This window comes from Cupressus sempervirens, chromosome 10 (genome assembly GCF_028749045.1).
Source record: "Cupressus sempervirens isolate cs-2001-9-10 chromosome 10, ASM2874904v1, whole genome shotgun sequence".
Lineage (NCBI taxonomy): Eukaryota > Viridiplantae > Streptophyta > Pinopsida > Cupressales > Cupressaceae > Cupressus > Cupressus sempervirens.
In genome coordinates, this window is record NC_143127.1 from 532,329,490 (window position 1) to 532,347,231 (window position 17,742).

A 17,742-nucleotide genomic window follows, 5' to 3' on the forward strand; every position below is an offset into this window, starting at 1 on the left:
CAAACTATTTTGAGTCATGTAAAGTATTGTATATTGTACTATAAAAAAAATGTTTTGTCATTCTTAAGAACCAAGTCATAGACTTAGGGGGAGTACTCTTTTTCTTTTCTTATAAATTTGTAGTCATGAAAAAATTACCAATAATGTCAAAGAGGGAGATTCTTGGTTCTCTAAGTCTTCTTGTCTATTAATTTCAAACACTTAGTCATATATAAGGTAGAGTCAATCAGTCATCACTAAAATGGAGCTATTCTATATAGGCCAAGTCATGTAAAGAATTGTAAATAATCATGTATATGTCAAGCTCTATAGGAGTGAAGAAAGTCTTTAGTTGCCAAGTATTTTTGGTATAAGCCAAGCCTAGTGAATGTTGAGCAAAAAAAGCACTTAGATGTTGACTTATATAGAAAGAGTTGGGTATAGTTAAGGTCAAGCAATATAACAAAGAACAATTACAACCAAGCATTAGAGACATTGAGTGTCGAATAACATAAAGAGAACATAAAAGTCTAGAATGATACAAACTTTATGGTAAACCATTTGAAGCTGACATGGACACAAAATTTAATGATTGTAGAGTTTGTTACAGAGGTTGTTACACATTTTGATGTGGATCACTGATCCCTATGAGGAAAGAACAACTAATTAAATGAAGAGGCAAAAAGGGAGCTGTTTAGAAGACTCTAAAGAAGCTTTTAAATAGGTAGATCCAAACCTTATTTTTAATAAGTGTTGAATTAGCTATCACAAAAGATATTGCAAAGTGTGTGAAGGAAGCTAAGTATTGTGTGATGGATTTAATTTTTGGATGTTGCATGTGAACATTGTGAAGAATAGAGTATAGTGGCCTTATGAAGTAGTGAAGGACTGAACAAAGTTATATCAGATTGGAGATCAGATCAAATTGGAAGGAGGAGATCCATAATCAACAATTCTGAGTGAAAACTAAAGGATTGGGTACTAAGTCAATTCTAATAGATTGAATCAAGGAAAATCTCTTAATAGAGTGGTTTTCACAGACCTTTGTAAATATCCTAACATAGCCCTTACTTCATTGTAAGTATAAAATCCTTTAACAAGGTAAGACCTAATAATCTTAAATGTTTTTAGTAGGGTAGATCATCAAAAGTGACCAAAATTATAATCTTAAAAGGTTAACTTTGTTACTACAATAGTGAGTTTTTTGGGTTTCATCTCCACCCCAATTTTACCTTTACCTTGGAGGGTTTCTAGGTAATCAAAATCTTTTTTGTCATGTGTTTACATTTCATGGATGTGATTGATAGTTAGATCTATTTATTACAACATTTGATTTTACAAGTTATGTTATGCATTGTTAGAATACTTTAGAATAACTAAGAGGGGGAATGAATTAGTTATCCAAAGTCCAAATGTTCAAATAAAACTTTTCATCACTTAAAAAATTCATATCCATATATATTTATCATGTATCATGCATGCATTCAATAATTCCATAACTTAGTAGGTTATTGTCCTACGTTAGAATAACTTTGCAGAAATGTAAACATTAAACACCACAAAATCAATCACACATTTAGACATAAGGGTTTTATGTGGAAATCCAATTTGGGAAAAACTACCAATAACATGCTACCAATTTTCACTCTTCTGAAATGATGCCCTGTGAAGGCCAACCCTAAAACACTGTTAAATGTGACTTGGTTAAAGGATTTCAATCACCCTATTAGGAGTGAGCCTTTTTAGAGGACTTTAGAACATTCCATTAGAATGTCACTTGATTAAAGGATTTAAAAATGACTATTAGGCCAACCTTAATCCAAAGGATTTATCCATACTAATACAATTGTTGGAAAGTAATAGTAGGACTTGATCTGATAACAAATCACAACTCACTTGCAGATTATAGATCTCTAGTTTACTCTCCCATTTTTCTTGGCATTCATACTCTTCATCTTTGATAGCTTGTTCACCCTTCAAACATTCATCCCTCTTAGGCCTTCTTGCTTTGTATGCCAATTGCAAACTCTTCTATTTGGCCACCGTATGAAGCAACACCCTAGACTTCTTGTCTTCCTTATGTTCTCTCATGTGATAATATTTTCTTCTAGCCTTGTATCCCCTTATAAAGAGAATTTAGGTCTTTTATTACTCCACAAAAATTGTCCATTTTAGTGTTAGGTCAGATTAATTGAATCCTCCCTCTTTCTATTTTTTCCCTCTAGAAACTTCTTCTATAATCCTCTTTTAACTAGCCTCAAAATGTTTTATCTTGAATTTTGTGCCACCATCTCATCAAGCTTAACTTCCACATGCTTCACACAGGCCCCCTCTGGCACTATTATTGTGGGAGGCCCCATGTGTGGGGAAGCAGGGTGAGGAGCATGTGTGGGGGCCCCCCTTAGAATGGTAGAGCAATGCAATATAGAGGGGGGGGTGGGGAGTTATATTGTCACTTATTCCAGTGAACACTATAACTATAGTTCCCACCCAACTTACCGCTCCCCTCTCATTCTAAGGCCCTTACAATTCTAAATGCAGGGGGTCGATAACTATTCAACAACAACTATAGTGGGGGGGTTGGGGGTTTAAGTTATGAGCTTATTAATGGCAGAGGGTATTATCTATCTGCTTATTCACCCAGTCACAAATTTTGGAAGATCCATTGCTGCTGACTCTTGCCCCCTCCCCCACTATCCTCTTCTGACTGATGATTGTTTGATTTTCCCTACCTCTGTAGGTAGTCAGATATGAGATAATAGTATTGGATGCCCCTCCTCTGCTTCATGACTCCCACCACCCGATAGAGATAGGGATGTTGGCCATTCAAAAATCTGAATCGAGAAATCTCTAGTTCAAGAAATCAACTTTGGTAGCTTAGATTTAGAAAATCTTTAATCAAACTCTTATTGATGTCACTCGTCAATAAATTTTTTTTGATGCTCAGCACACACTAGGTTTCTTGGTATCCACTAAACTTTACTTGGCTCATGCTATCTTTTTACTATCACTCAACACAGAGTCAATTTACTTGGCTACTAAATTTTCACTTTTCTTAGCACTAACTAATTTTTTTCTTGGCTTGAACTAACATAACTTGGCTCCTATTGATCACTCAGTCAATCTTAGCAGACACATTTTATTTTTCCTTCTTCTTCTAGACTTAGCTAGTGTATCCATCTATTTCATCCTTAAGTAGATAAACAAAACATCATATCATCCATGTTTTACTTGGTCTTAGTGCTCCCTTTATACACCATATAACTCAACTTTTCTCCAAGTAATCTTGTTATCATATCTTTTCAAATCCTCTTCATCAATCAAACAAATGATAGCATTCAGGCCAAAAAGCAGTTGTTCTCGATTTTGCACATCAAACAATATTTTTTCAATAGTGCATAAACTAGATATGAGAAGGTTAATATGGTGAATACAGTAAAGATTTTTTGAAGGGTAAAAACTTTTATAGATTCTGATTCATCCCCCCCTCCTTTTAGTATCTTAGTTTCCCAATTAAACTTCCAACAATTGAGGTTTTTTCCATCATGAGATATGAATACAACTCCAACCCCATTTTTATCCTTGTTTCATGAACCATCAAAGTGCATTTAACATACTTGATTGTAATTCTTTTTGGGAATATTAATAAGTTTAGTATTTTTTAGTTTTCGCTTTGTCAATTTAATGATGAATCTATCCATATTTGTCTGATAGAAACATCTCATGTGATTTGGGTCTATTCTTCTATAATGTGGGAGGATCTATTCTCTCTTTATACCTTAATTTAGTTTCCATTGACATGTACATTCCATTGACATGGCATATAACTAGACCAAACCACTATCTTGAAAGAAAGAATCCATAATTTGGAGGCACATCTACTACTATGATGTTAATTTTAAAAGAATCTATGGGAAGGAAACTCTTTTAACCTCAAGATCTTTTTTGATACCCATAATAAGGATAAATCACTTATCCATAGTGTAGAACCTTCCATATGCAATATAAACCCATAGCCCTAGTTTCTTCATGACATTGAAAGGCATGATGTTAATAAATGATTAAGAATCTATCACAAAATTCTCTACTAGTTTATTTTTCAATAAAAGAGTCATGTAGAATGGATCAACTTGTCATTTTTTAGCATTGTTTCTCTTATTGTGGGGGTTGTTTTGGTTTTTGTTTTCTCTGTGTTTTCTAGAGGTCAAGCGATTGCTAAAAAAATTCAAGGGTCATTTTATTAATTCAAGTTAGGGAACTTCATTTTTTGGATTATGCTTAGCTATTCTAGATCCCTATCCCTTTAATTTTATACTCTTCAAAGGTCTAGTACTACTTACAAATGGGTTCATCTCCATATGGTTTCTATTGAGGAAAAATCTACATCTACTAGGGTGGGGCTTCTATGCATGTCTACAACTTGGATATAACTCATTCTTCATAGTTTTTCTCATCTACTGAATCTAATGGAGGCAGCAAATTTTTCAATTGAGGTGAATCCTTGCATAAGTATTATGAAAAATATATGTGTATTTTGGGCCACTCTTTGTCATATGTGCTTAGGTATGGGTTTGAATTCTATTATGGTTCTCTTCCTTTCTTTTCTCTTATCTTTTGATCCTTTAAGGATAGAAACCTCTCCTATTGAACTAGAGAGGAGATGTTTATGAGAGTTGTGGAAGTCTTAGATTGGTTTACTTTTTGTTGGTAACACTAAATTTTTAGGACTCATGTTTAGTCCCTTTTTGAAGGTGTTGGGATCCCTCATCTTTCTAGTGTTGGTTTGGGGATCCTTTCAAAACCTTATATTTGTAGTTGGATTTTTTTATGATATATTCTATGAAGCTATATGATGGATTTTGGAGCCATTTTAAAACCCAAAATGGTTGTGGGATCCAATTCAAAACCCATGATGGTTTGGGGAGACTTTCAAAACCCCAAAGTTACTATGGTTGGGCAATCCTTTCAAAACCCTATAGTTTCAGTTGGTCTTTTGATAATCAATATATTGAGGTTTTTTGTAATTATAACTTTGGGATCCATGTTGAATCCAAATATTATGGTTTTGGGTTTCCTTCCCTAAGGATCTCCTTGATTGGGAGACTAGTTCTTTGATGTAGGGTGTAGGCCTTGTGTTGAGTCCTTTTGGACAACTTGAACACTATATGATCTATGTTTCAAAGTTGTTTCCCATTTTTTGGATTTATTCTACTATTTTGTGATGCTCTATTTATTGTATCTATTCATCTTTATGGGGTTCCAAACCCACTTCTCATTGCTTATGGTTTTTGGGTCCCTTCAAAACTTGTATGTTCCCTAATCAAAAAACTTGTAAAAGGTTTATTTTATTGTACTACCTAAATATAATTTTTCCATTAACAACTCTTTATGTTTTTTTTATGATAGGGTCCTCATACTTTTGTTCTTCACATTGGCCTAATTACATTTTGTCTCTAGATTTAGGTAACTTCATCATCTCAAGTAAAGGAACTGAAACCTTCATTCGTGACAAACAATGTATATATAAAATATGATGTATTTGAATTTATTGTAGTTTTGACCAATTTCACTTTTTCACATGATGGTTTTAACAAGTTTTGTATTATCAACTTTTGGCTTGATTTTAGTGACATGAACCATTTTTTTCCACAAATCCATTTAGTTTTTGTTTATTTTCTTTTGTGAATATTCCTACTAGGTTCCCCTGATCTACCTTCACCCCTCTATTCCTCAAATCCTAATTGCTTCTATATTGAGCTACAAAAACAATAGTTAGGCCTTTATTTCCTCCTTAGTTGGTCTCCTCAATATTTGAATATTTTCTCATCATATAAGAACACTCATTACATATGAAAGTGTTGATTGTATCTATATAAGATCACATCATTCTCATGCCTAGCTACTAATGAATCATAATCATTATCACCTCCAAATGGTTCCAATGATAATGAATTGATATTTTGATCAAGATCATAATCTGTAATGCCTTTGCAGGGAACCCAAAAGAAATTAACCTAAAGTTTCACTAAGTTTGTCAAACATTTTTTTTTTTTGAAAGATAATAACATCAATAGATAATATATCTGAAGCAATAACAACAAGAGATAAAATAATAGCAGAAGCATTAATTCACATACATAACAACCATCATAAACAAATTACGTCTCTTAAGGTTTCATGATGTTGAATCATATTTAGGTTTAATTAATATTAAATCTAACACTAGCAATTCCACATCATGGAATAACTACAAGTATGAATCCATTTAAATAATATACAATTATAGGATGCCACTTGGCAATAAAAAAAATGCACAATCAACCATTTCACAAGTCACAAAGTATGAGAGGCTGAAATAATATACATCATCTCATAAGATCTATGAAATCAAATACAATACACTTAGAGTATAACCATCGATCATATAAATACAAGATCAGATAGAAAGGAACATCTACACATACACATCCAGTAATGACATCCAATAGTTGGATCTCAATGGTATAAGAAAATGCACTACCACCTAACTTTGTGAAACCTAAATGGCCCGCTCCCACCACACTAAGGAGATAAACTCAAGTCTCTTATAGGAATCAAACCACAAGTCATAACCAACATCTAGGTCAAGGAAACACTTGAAAGAAAACTATCTCAAAGTGTACCATGACACAAGTATCAACTAATCCTAGAGGCAACATAAACACATAGGAAATCTACTATGCAAGTGGGCAAGTTTCATCACATGAGCAAACTCTAAGGTTACCCTAGAAGCCTCGATGGACTCTAGCTCATAGTGTCTCTATGTAGCATTAGTATCCTTTCATACATACAAGACTCCAGCCCCCTAGTGACTTTATGTGGCACCAATATCTTAGCAATTCATTTTAAACCCATTTAATAAAATGTTATCACTTATTAATACAACCTACAATGGGTTACCCAAGAAGCCTCTTTAGGGCTCTAGCCTCCATTGCAAGCCACTTCACAACATGAAATATAGATAACCTACCCTAAGCTCAACAAAAGTAGGTGGTCTCATACAACCATAAAATACAGATGAGTTCTTAAACAAGTAACTGGAAAGTACTGAAATATCACTAATCAAAATCACAAATTTCACCAATACAATCATCCTAATAGGACTTATCTAAAATCAAGTACACATAAACCAAACCATGACATTAAATGACATCACCAAAACAAATCACATAATCACCTCAATCTGATACAAGCAACTAGGAAGAAATTGTTGGAACTACAAGGGGAAAGAATAAACATCTTCAGGGGGGTGAATTAGTAGTTTAAACTTGGACTCATAAAAATTTCACCATTCATTCAATACATGCATAAGAAAGCTAAAATAACATGTAAAGCATATGCATCTAAATCACACAACCATGTAAGCATTCATACACATAACACTAGATATGATTACCTAGAAACCCTCCAAGTGAGAAGGTAAAACTAGGGTTGGGATGACACCCAAAAATCTTCACTACTACAATAATAAAGTGCATCCAATGAAATTTACAGTGATTTGACCATGAAACATGATCTACCTTGTGAAAGGTCTGCCCTATTAAAGGCTTACAAAGATTGTTAGGTCTCACCTTATTAGAGGATTTCAACACCATGTTAGAAGTGTGCCTAGTTAGAGGACTTCAACTTACAACTAAGCACTCTATCAAAGGATTTCATACAGCCTATTAGGACTACTCTGTTAAGAGATTTAACTGAAATCACATGTCAAAATGTCTTAGCATAGATCCTATAGTCAGCACTTGCTTGCCTAATAATAGATCACCTCTAATAAATGTCTAATTGATCCTTCATGATTAGATGTCTCAATGTTGTATCCTTTTCTCTATCCTCTATTCTTCTCTAACTAATTCTGCAATTCACTCTCACTTCTAAGTCACTATGAATTCTCTACAAACTATCTTGTTCACTCATTCAATTCCTTCCACATTCACTCTCCTCTATGTTCTCTTCATAATTAGTTTAGGGTTTCATCCTCCTTAAGAAGACTTAGGTGGCTTAGTGTCAGGTGTGAATCTATGACTGAGATTCATCCATTTTGTCAATTAATCCTTCTCATTTTATGATTGGTTGCATGTAATTTCATAGGGAATCCAAATAGATATTTTTCTTTAACTCCATAATATCAAAATATAATCTTAAGTCAGCTCAAAAATAGTTTACATAGTTATTTGTGTTATTACAAACAAATATGTCAAAACTATGTCACTCAGCAAATGAAGTCTCTCCTGCTCGGCATGCACTATTTTGTATATTGTGACTCGACACCTGCATATCTCGACATCCACTATTTACTTAGCTCCTAAATCACTCGGCATGGTCTATCTACTTGGCACCTGAGTGACTCAACACTCATTACAACTTCGCATTGTCTAATATTTACATGTTGTGCTCAGTATGTATTACTAGTTCGGCATGAACTAAGTAAATAGATTAAGTGTGTTGACACTAACTTTTCAAAACCAATCTAAGATCAATAGCAATCCAAAGATATCTTATCAAAGATTCAAATGTTATACCAAAAAAGCCATACCATTCACTTTAGTTCTACATGAGAGAAACTAGAAAGCACAACAAAACATCTGATCAAACTCATCATAAAAGGCACATGACACATCATGATGATTAGGTATAAAAGATCCTAACCATAACAACATCTCAGAACAAAACCCCCAAGCCTTTGGTAACATCCTAATTTGGTCAAAGCTAAGTCAACCTGAACCCAACATCAGTAAATCACATGTCACATAAAGTACTTACAAAAGTAACTTTCATAATTCATTAGGTTTTGAGAACACAAAAGTACAATTTTCACTATAGTTTTAAGTTTTCATTTTCATTTTCAGGTGTTTCAGATTCGCTAAAGTTCTCAAGTCCACATGAGTCTCAACACTCAACAATTCATAAAAAGTTATCTTAAACATGCTTGTCATAGTTTAATTTGATCTCAAAAAATACAAGGTTCAATAAACAAATAGGTTACATTTTTTGTCTTTTCAACTATTACAATTGATAGTGTTTTTTATTTCAATCAGGGTTTCTCTTTCCATTTACCAAGTATCACTATTTATAGAATTTTTAATCTCAATCAAGGTTCATGTTCTCGTATTATCAAAGTATTATAATTACTAAGGTTTTTGAATCATAAAATTTCCCTACTATTGTAATAAATTTTTTATATTTAAATTACATTGCCAAGTAAAATCTGAGTTTACTAAATAATTAATTTCCCAATTTATAATTATCCATTTACTTCACAAACATATTGTAATAGTAAATTAATGATAATAATTATTTATTTAAAAATAATTCATATTAAATTATTAATAAACCATTATTAATTTATTAATAAAGCAATAATTAATAATATAATAATATTTATAATATTTAATATTTAATAACAATATATTTAATAATTATGAAGATTAAATATTATAAAAATTAACTATATTAAAAATTGCATATTTTAAAGATATTTAATAAAATAAAATAAACTTTAAAAATCTTACCATTTTTATGGCCCAAAGGCTTGAGGGACATCGCGGTAGCCCTACTACTGTTGCAACAAGTCTACGTCAACAACAGGCTTGCCGCATGTGGCCTTTCATTGTACAAAGGAAAAGGGAGGATAAGAGGAGTGGGGGGGTGGTGGCCCCTGCCCACCAATGATTATGTTTCTTTTTTAATTAAAAAAAAGCCCCCTCATATGATGCCATTTTCCAACATTTAAAATTTTGTAATTATTATTATATATATATTATTATTTTTTATAGCTTTTTTTTTTTTGGAAAAAGTGGACAAGCCACTGGTTCAAGAGCTCAATTAGGAAAGAACCAAAAAGAAAACCTAGCATCATCACAATATGTACAAATGAAAATCATTGATATTTACAACATATTATATCGATGAGAAATTCAAAGTTAGAAAAAGTAGGAGTATTCCCATTGAAAAACAAAAATCTTTGAATTTTTACATTTTCAAAGTCGAATCAAACAACAGGCATGAAGGACTCAAAAATCAACCAAAATGTTGTAAAACATGTCTGGTGTTGGAAAAAATAATACACAAGAAATAGGGTAGCCTTTATACTAACATTCTTCCATGTCCTTGCAAGAAGCACCCTCGATAGAAGTGGAAGGCATACTAGGTTGCAGAGAATAACACCAACCAAAATCTAAACATGGTAAAGGATCAACCTCCCAGCCTAAGCCAGAACCTTCAGTGATGACATCTAATTTATCAATGGAAGAAGGTGCACTCTGAGCTATAGCAATCGGGGTAGACTAAGCACCTAACACACAGACAAACTAGCTTGGGGAGGCCGAAGGTTTCATCATGTGAGGAAAAAATACTTGTGTGTCAAATATTGGTAAGCCCAAAATATCAAGCAAATCAAACCCAGTTTTCTTCATGCACTCAGCCAACTAATGAGCCAACACCCATGCCATGACTTGTAAATTCTATGTTATGAACCTTGAGTTATGCTTTTTGAAGGACTTTTGCAACACCTTGAATGTCACCATAGCTTCATGTTTCTGCATGAGTAGAGATCTAGAAAATAAACCACCCACGGGCATTTTTGGCCCACAAATCATAGCTCTGCATCACCTATTTCAACTTATTATCAGCCCAAAATTTTGATTGGACCACCTTGACAATAATAATTTCTAGGCGTAAAGTTGATTGTAGGTGGTCCATAGCATTGGACAAGAATATCGATACCAAATTTGAAGAAAGCAACACATGTCTTGAGGAGGCAGAGAAAAAATCCTCCCCAATAATGGTGTGAATTGCATGATGAATAGAGTAAGAAGGCACTATAAACATGACATCTAGTGTCACATCATCCAAGTAAGAAGAAAGTTCATCTTCTTCCACAGTCGGTTGAAGCTTAATTTTGAAATTTTTGAGGAGGATGTTTTAGTGATACTGGTAGCAGGAATCACATTTCAAACAAGCATCGTATGGGAATGACATCCTAAGACCAAGTGAAATGGCATGCAGACAAAGTAGGAAGAGAAAATTAAGAAAAGGATCCATTTATTGCATGTAGATAAATCCCTCATCACATGCTTGAAGGATATGGAGTACCTAATCCCATGTGATTAATAGAGATAGTGCCACCAAAATCAGAACCCAGCTACAATTCTAATAGCCAAAGTACAAAATGACATCCCCAAATTGGAGAGTTTTTAAATTGATATTTCCATGTGCAAAACCACATAGCCAAATTGAAGCAAAATCATACTTAGGTGATGTCCACAAGCATGATGCAGAAAAGAGTTAGTAGGACTTACCATAACATCACACATGCCAAAATGAATTCAATAATTAATGATCGATACTTAGTAATAGCCCGTACATAAGTTGTCAAATTGAATACGACTCGGTGACAACCCACCACTCAGCCAACACTACCCCCTCAGTCATATATGTCACTCACTTTCGTCACACTTCCACTTGATGTCCAACAAGAACTTAGTCAATTTTACCACCACTTGTTTTCCAACAAAGCACTCGATCATTACTGACCCCAACAAGCACCCGACAAATCCTTGGTCAACATAATGCCACATAAAACCTAGTATACACTCATTTACCACTGATCTAAGTTCTACAACTCATTCAACACTAAGTCTAAGCTCACTCAGTAAGCACTATGCCCAAACTTACTCAGTAAGCACTATGCCTAAACTTACTCGGTAAGCATTATACCTGAATGACTCAGTAAATACATCATCCTACCCAATTTTGCAAATATTGAAACTTGGCACATATTGGATCACGAAAAGTATTGAAGCTCAACAATGGTACTAGGGCTCAAAAAAGACCAAGCTTTCATGACCATTACAAATGAGAGGAGAGACCAACTACTTCTGAAATTCCACAATCTCATTAGAGACCAATTCCTACAAATCTTTAAACTATTGAATGAATGTGGAAGGTTGCACTATAAAAATAGTGATGCCATTACAACCTAAATTAGAGAGATAGTTAGAAACTCTATTTCCCTCTCTATATGTGTGATAATGCAACCTCATGAAATTGATCGATTGCATTCCAAATTTGCTGAAGCACATACTTAAGTTGCCAAGAAGATGATTGTCTCTTGATACAAGCTGAGATTATAACTTGGCAATCACCTTCTATATGTACATGATAAAAATTCCTATTTTTGGCAAGAATTAATCCTAAAATCAATGACTGAGCCTCGACCATATTATTAGTTCCTAAGGGTAGGGGTGCCACTATAATTGCTAGTATTTTGCTAGTGTAGTCTCAAATGCAAGCTCCCAAGCCTAAAAGGCCTGGATTGCCTTTAGATGCCCCATCAAAGTTGATCTTGACAAATCCAACCATATGAGGTTGCCATTTAACTATAGATCTGTCTATACTTGTTTGTAATCTTGTAGATATGCCAAATCCTAATGGGATAAAAATTGATTTCCATTCTCGAATGATACCTCCATCCCAACAAGTAATAACTAGATTTAATTTACATCTACTAACACTTGCACTGGTAACTTCTGAAATTGATTTTTCAATCATTTGGAACACTCTGTCCAGAGATGATGCTTCTTTTCTAAAAATCCTCTTATTTCTTTCCCACAAAATTTTCCAAATTACTAATGCAAGAGCAGATTTCCAAATCCCTACAAATAGGGCATTGGGGTAAAGAACTAGCTAGCCTAAGAGATGTCCCAAATGGTATGTTGTAATGGAGTGGAATAGTTTAATTTGTTTAAAATGAACACCTAGCACTAATATGCAAAATGGCAATTTACAAGAAGATGGTCAATTGTCTCATATTCTTCTCCACATAAAACACATTTAAAAGGAGGAGCAATACTTAACCTAGCCAACTGATCACTTGTTAGAATCTTGTGCTTAATTGCTAACCATGCAAAGCACCCAGCCTTGGGTAACACTACCTTGTTCCAGCAAAACATGAAGACTCGAGAAGGAGATTTTGCTGACTCTACTTGTTGGAGAAGTTTGTAACCTTCCTTGATTGAATAATTACCATTCTTAGCCAAAATCCACAACAGTCTATCCTCAATCTTTGACACAAAAGCTTGTCTATCTAAAAAAATAGATTGAAGATGTTGTTTACATTGAGGGCCTAAAGGAAGTCAGTCTAGATCTTTCCATATTACTTTCCTTGAAAAAGTACAAACTGCATCCATAAAGTGAATCATAAGATTACCCCACTCTATTTTTGTAACTGATGTAATTTCTTGTATGTTTGGTAGTGTATTTAGAGGAGGTTGTCCATTCCAAGAGTCACCCCAAAAGTTGATCTTATCCCCACAATTTAATTCCCAAGAAATGTACTTGCGAACAATATCTCTAGACACAATCATAAAATCCCAAATAGCAAATCCCTTGGGAGGATTCAACATAGAGAATATTTTGTGTGGATCATTATTATCTAAATATTTTTGTTGCATTATTTGACACCACACTGACTATGATTTAGTATACATCTGCCAAACTAGCATACCTCCAAAAGCTTTATTCCTTGTTGTCAAATCATGAATGCCAACCCCTCCTAAAGTAGGAATATGTGCCATGTCATGGAGAGAAATAAGAGGGAGCTTATTTTCATTAGTCAAGCTTCCAGACCATAGAAAACCCCTAATAAGTTTTTGAATTTGTGAAATGATAGAGGACGGTGCCTGCATGATAGTCATGTAGTAATTTGGTATTGTAGATAGAACTGCCTTAATAAGAAAGATTCTACCTAATAATGATACCTATCTTACTTTCTAGGAGACAATTTTGCTCTTAATTCTTTGGAAGATTCCATCCCAAAAAATTTTCTTATTGGATCCCATAAAAAAAGGAATCCCAAGATAAGTGGAGGTTAAAAAGTCCTCAGAAAACCCCAAAACCTGTACTATCTTGTTTGATACAACTTTGTTTATATTAAATTAGAAATTTTTTTACTTTTGGAGATTTATTTTATGCCTTGAAACTTTTGAATATTGCATTAAATTTTTCTTTACCTGCTTAGTCTCTGAAACTAGTTAGGTACCAAACAATAATGTGTCATCAACAAATAAAGAATGCATAACAAAAATTGATGTACCTTCAATTTTTGCTTCTGTCCAGTTCCTAGTTAAATAATTATGCTTGATAGTCCTGCTCAGGGCTTCAACCATGATGATGAATAAAGCTGGTGAAAGAGGATCACTTTGATAGACACCTTGCATGGAAGGAAAGTAGCTCGATGCTGATCCACTAATAATGACTGAAAACCAAGCCCCAGAAATACATGCTTGAATCCACTCACACCAATGTTTATCCATTAAATCATTATTATCAACAAATTGAGCAAAATCCTGAATGGTTTTAATGGGTGGTCAAATGCCATCAACTTTCTCATTTTGATTCAAGATCACATTGAAATCACCCCCAAGAATAACAAGATGAGATTTTTGGAGTTGAATTAACATTGCTAGTTTAACCCAAAGTTTCAACTTGTCTTGAGTAGAAGGAGGACCATAAACATTAATCAAGGTAAAAGAAACATTGAAATCTAACACCTGCAACATTTTCCAATTTGCTTGTTGTTGAATAAGGTGACCCTGAATTGTTAATGGATTCCATAAGACAAAAAGACCATCAGAAGCTCCAATATTGGGAGAATGTACTGAGGACCACCTTGGCCATTTGGCCACTATTTTTTGAAATGTATCTTGTGATAGTTTTGTTTCTTATAGCAACACAATATCAACTTTTGTGGATTCAATAATCTGGTGAATCCTACTTCTCTTGTCAGAGGCATTTATGCCTCTGACATTCCATGAGATAATTTTCATTGCTGATATGGAGAATAGTTTTTTCTCCTTATCACTCTCTTGTTCACAACAAATTTGTCATCTAATGTGGTCTAAATGCCTAAGGCAATCTCATTTATGGTCTTGGATCCCTTAGGATGCCCTCTTGGTTTGGGTGTCTTGGAAGTAGAAGTCAAAGAGAGGGAGATTGAACAATTGAAAAAGTTTGATGAGGATCAAAACTATTATTCTAAAGATCAAATTTAGATTGATCCTTATAGGTCTCAAGATCCCTCAAAAATATCTCTCCAAGTTGGGAATCTGACTTATCAGCCACTTGTTGGAGAATACAATCTTCCATACTATTTGGGATATTCTGAGATGGAGACTTAGGTTGATCCTTGCCAGTCTCATGTTCCCTCCAAATTGTCTCTTCATGTTGAAAATCTAAATTAGTTGCCACTTGTTGAAAAATGCCCATTTCAACATCTATTGGATCCTAATCAATGCATGATTCCAAGAATGAATCCTTATTCTCCACTTGACATGTAGTTTCTACAACTTGTACAGTCTTACAACTAGAAGCTTTCTTTAGGGAAATTTGATTGTTCCGGTACTGAAATTCTTTGAGCAACATATCAAGATCCCTGTTTTCCTAATTTTCTATATGGAATCATTCTTCCTCTGCTATACCAAATATTATATTTTTATAAATTGTAGAAACAATTTGATCTCCAAATTGAAGAGCTTTCCAATCAGCATACTGGCTTTTAGAATGAACATTACTTGTTTTGTGACAAACTAATGGCAAATCTGAATGTGGCTGCTCCAAACCATCATAGTCAGAGATATGCACAGAAATTTTGAATGATGGGAGATCATGAGGGATCTTCAACTCAACTAACAAACCTTAGATAAAAGGCAAAACCAACTATAAAAACATAGAAAATTTGGTTGTTGTGCGAAACACCAAATCTAATTTTTTACTAAAGTTTAACAAATTGAGAAGAAACCATGCTATTCGTACTATGTAAAAATTCTAAATGTACTTTATGAGCACATAACTTAGGGTCTATATTATATTCTGGACAAACTTCCTATATGTCTTGAATAGAATATTGGCATTGAGTATTAAAATGACCCAATCTAGCTTGATACTTATAAATTGTTTGCTCATTCTGAATTGGAACTGGCCGATCCCATAAACCCCATTGAGAATTTATTACCAAGAAAAAGGGAAGAGGTTGCTGCATATCTAACAAGAAACAGACTCTCACATCCAAATGAGGTCGATCATAAGGGACAAGATCATGCTTGAGGAAGATTTCCAACTTGTTTGCAAATATTTCAATAATCTGAGATAAAGAGGGGAAGGATATCTAGTGTGGCATAAAAGGAATTTTAAGAGATTGAGTATTCCCTATGCTCTAGAGGTAAAGATGGGAAGGATATCTAGTGTGGCATAAAAGGAATTTTAAGAGATTGAGGATTAGAATTAGAGACTTAGATCATATTAAATAACCCAGACCCACAGCAAAACCATCCTTTTTGCTTATGCACCAGATCTCTAGCTACTTTTGAGTCAAAAATGGCTACAAAACATTTTGAATTTGAATCAATATAGAAAATATCCCTTAACCCTAACCAAGATGAATGAGCCCAATCTTTAATAGAAGAAAAGAGCAGAGAATTAGAGGAAAACTCACTATTTAATGCAGTTTGACGAAGCAAATCAATAAAGCTTTGTAGCATATTGTTTGGTAGTGTAATCCTCACCCTATCTATAGGATGAGCATGAGTCTCATTTGAATTGGGATCAACCACTTGCTTCTTTCTCCAAACTTGATATTTTTTGTTGGTTTGAAGGGGGCCCTAATAGGTTCGTGAGCATTTTTAGAAACCTTGACAACAGGGACTGATTTAGAACCTTCTATACCATTGGTTTCATCATGAGAAATATGGGACACATCTGTAGGTATAGCTATTGTCTCCTAGACTATCTCCTTAACCTGATTTGTGGCTGACCAAGGTTGATATGGGGGACCTAGAGGAAACCCTTAACAAATATCAAAGCTGGTTGTTTGGTTTTTCATCCATTCTTTCGGCTTGGATTTGATTGACCCTTATTCACTAGAAACTTGGATTTTTCACCAAACTTGTCGCACATGTTGTTGAAGTCATTTTTAAGCCTACTTTGAAGATTCTCCTTTTTCAAAGGTCAAATCGTACCCATATTGTGATTTCTCTCCAGACTCCTACTGATAGGTATCATGAAACCAAAGATTAACAAAGAAGGGTTTAGCTAATAGGATCACTACTTTCCCTCAAAATATTGATTTTTTTCCTAAGTAGAAGTGAGTTTCTCAGAAATGGAAACATTGGAATTGCAATTTATCATGATCCTTCGTAGCCTGCTGCACTATAGGAATTGAAGAGAAAATAATGGAAGGGGCATCAAGATATGATTATTGTTTTTTGAAAACCCTAGGTTGATTTTGAATATTAATCCTTGAATGGAGACCTATCCACACATCAACTACTAAATCTTCCTGTGCACCTTGCCCTGTATTCATGCCAGCATCTGCAACTTCTCACACCTCTACTCTAGCTCTAGCACCTGCCCCTTCCTCTGCGCTTACACCAGTACCTGCTCTTACTCTTGCCTTTGCCATTTTTTAGATTAGCATATTATTATATATTTTTGAAGATATATATATATATATTTATAGTTATTACAGTAATTATAAATTATTATGATAACTATATCAAAATATGCAATCTAAATCTGATAGAACAAGTACTAACAATCAAACGATTTTGTCTATAATATTCTCAATTTCTTTATTGTTCAAACCCTAACCAAATAAGATATATTTCTCTAAAATTTACCACATGAGGGTTTCTAATTTCCAAATCATATGCAAATATTTCTCAATCATAG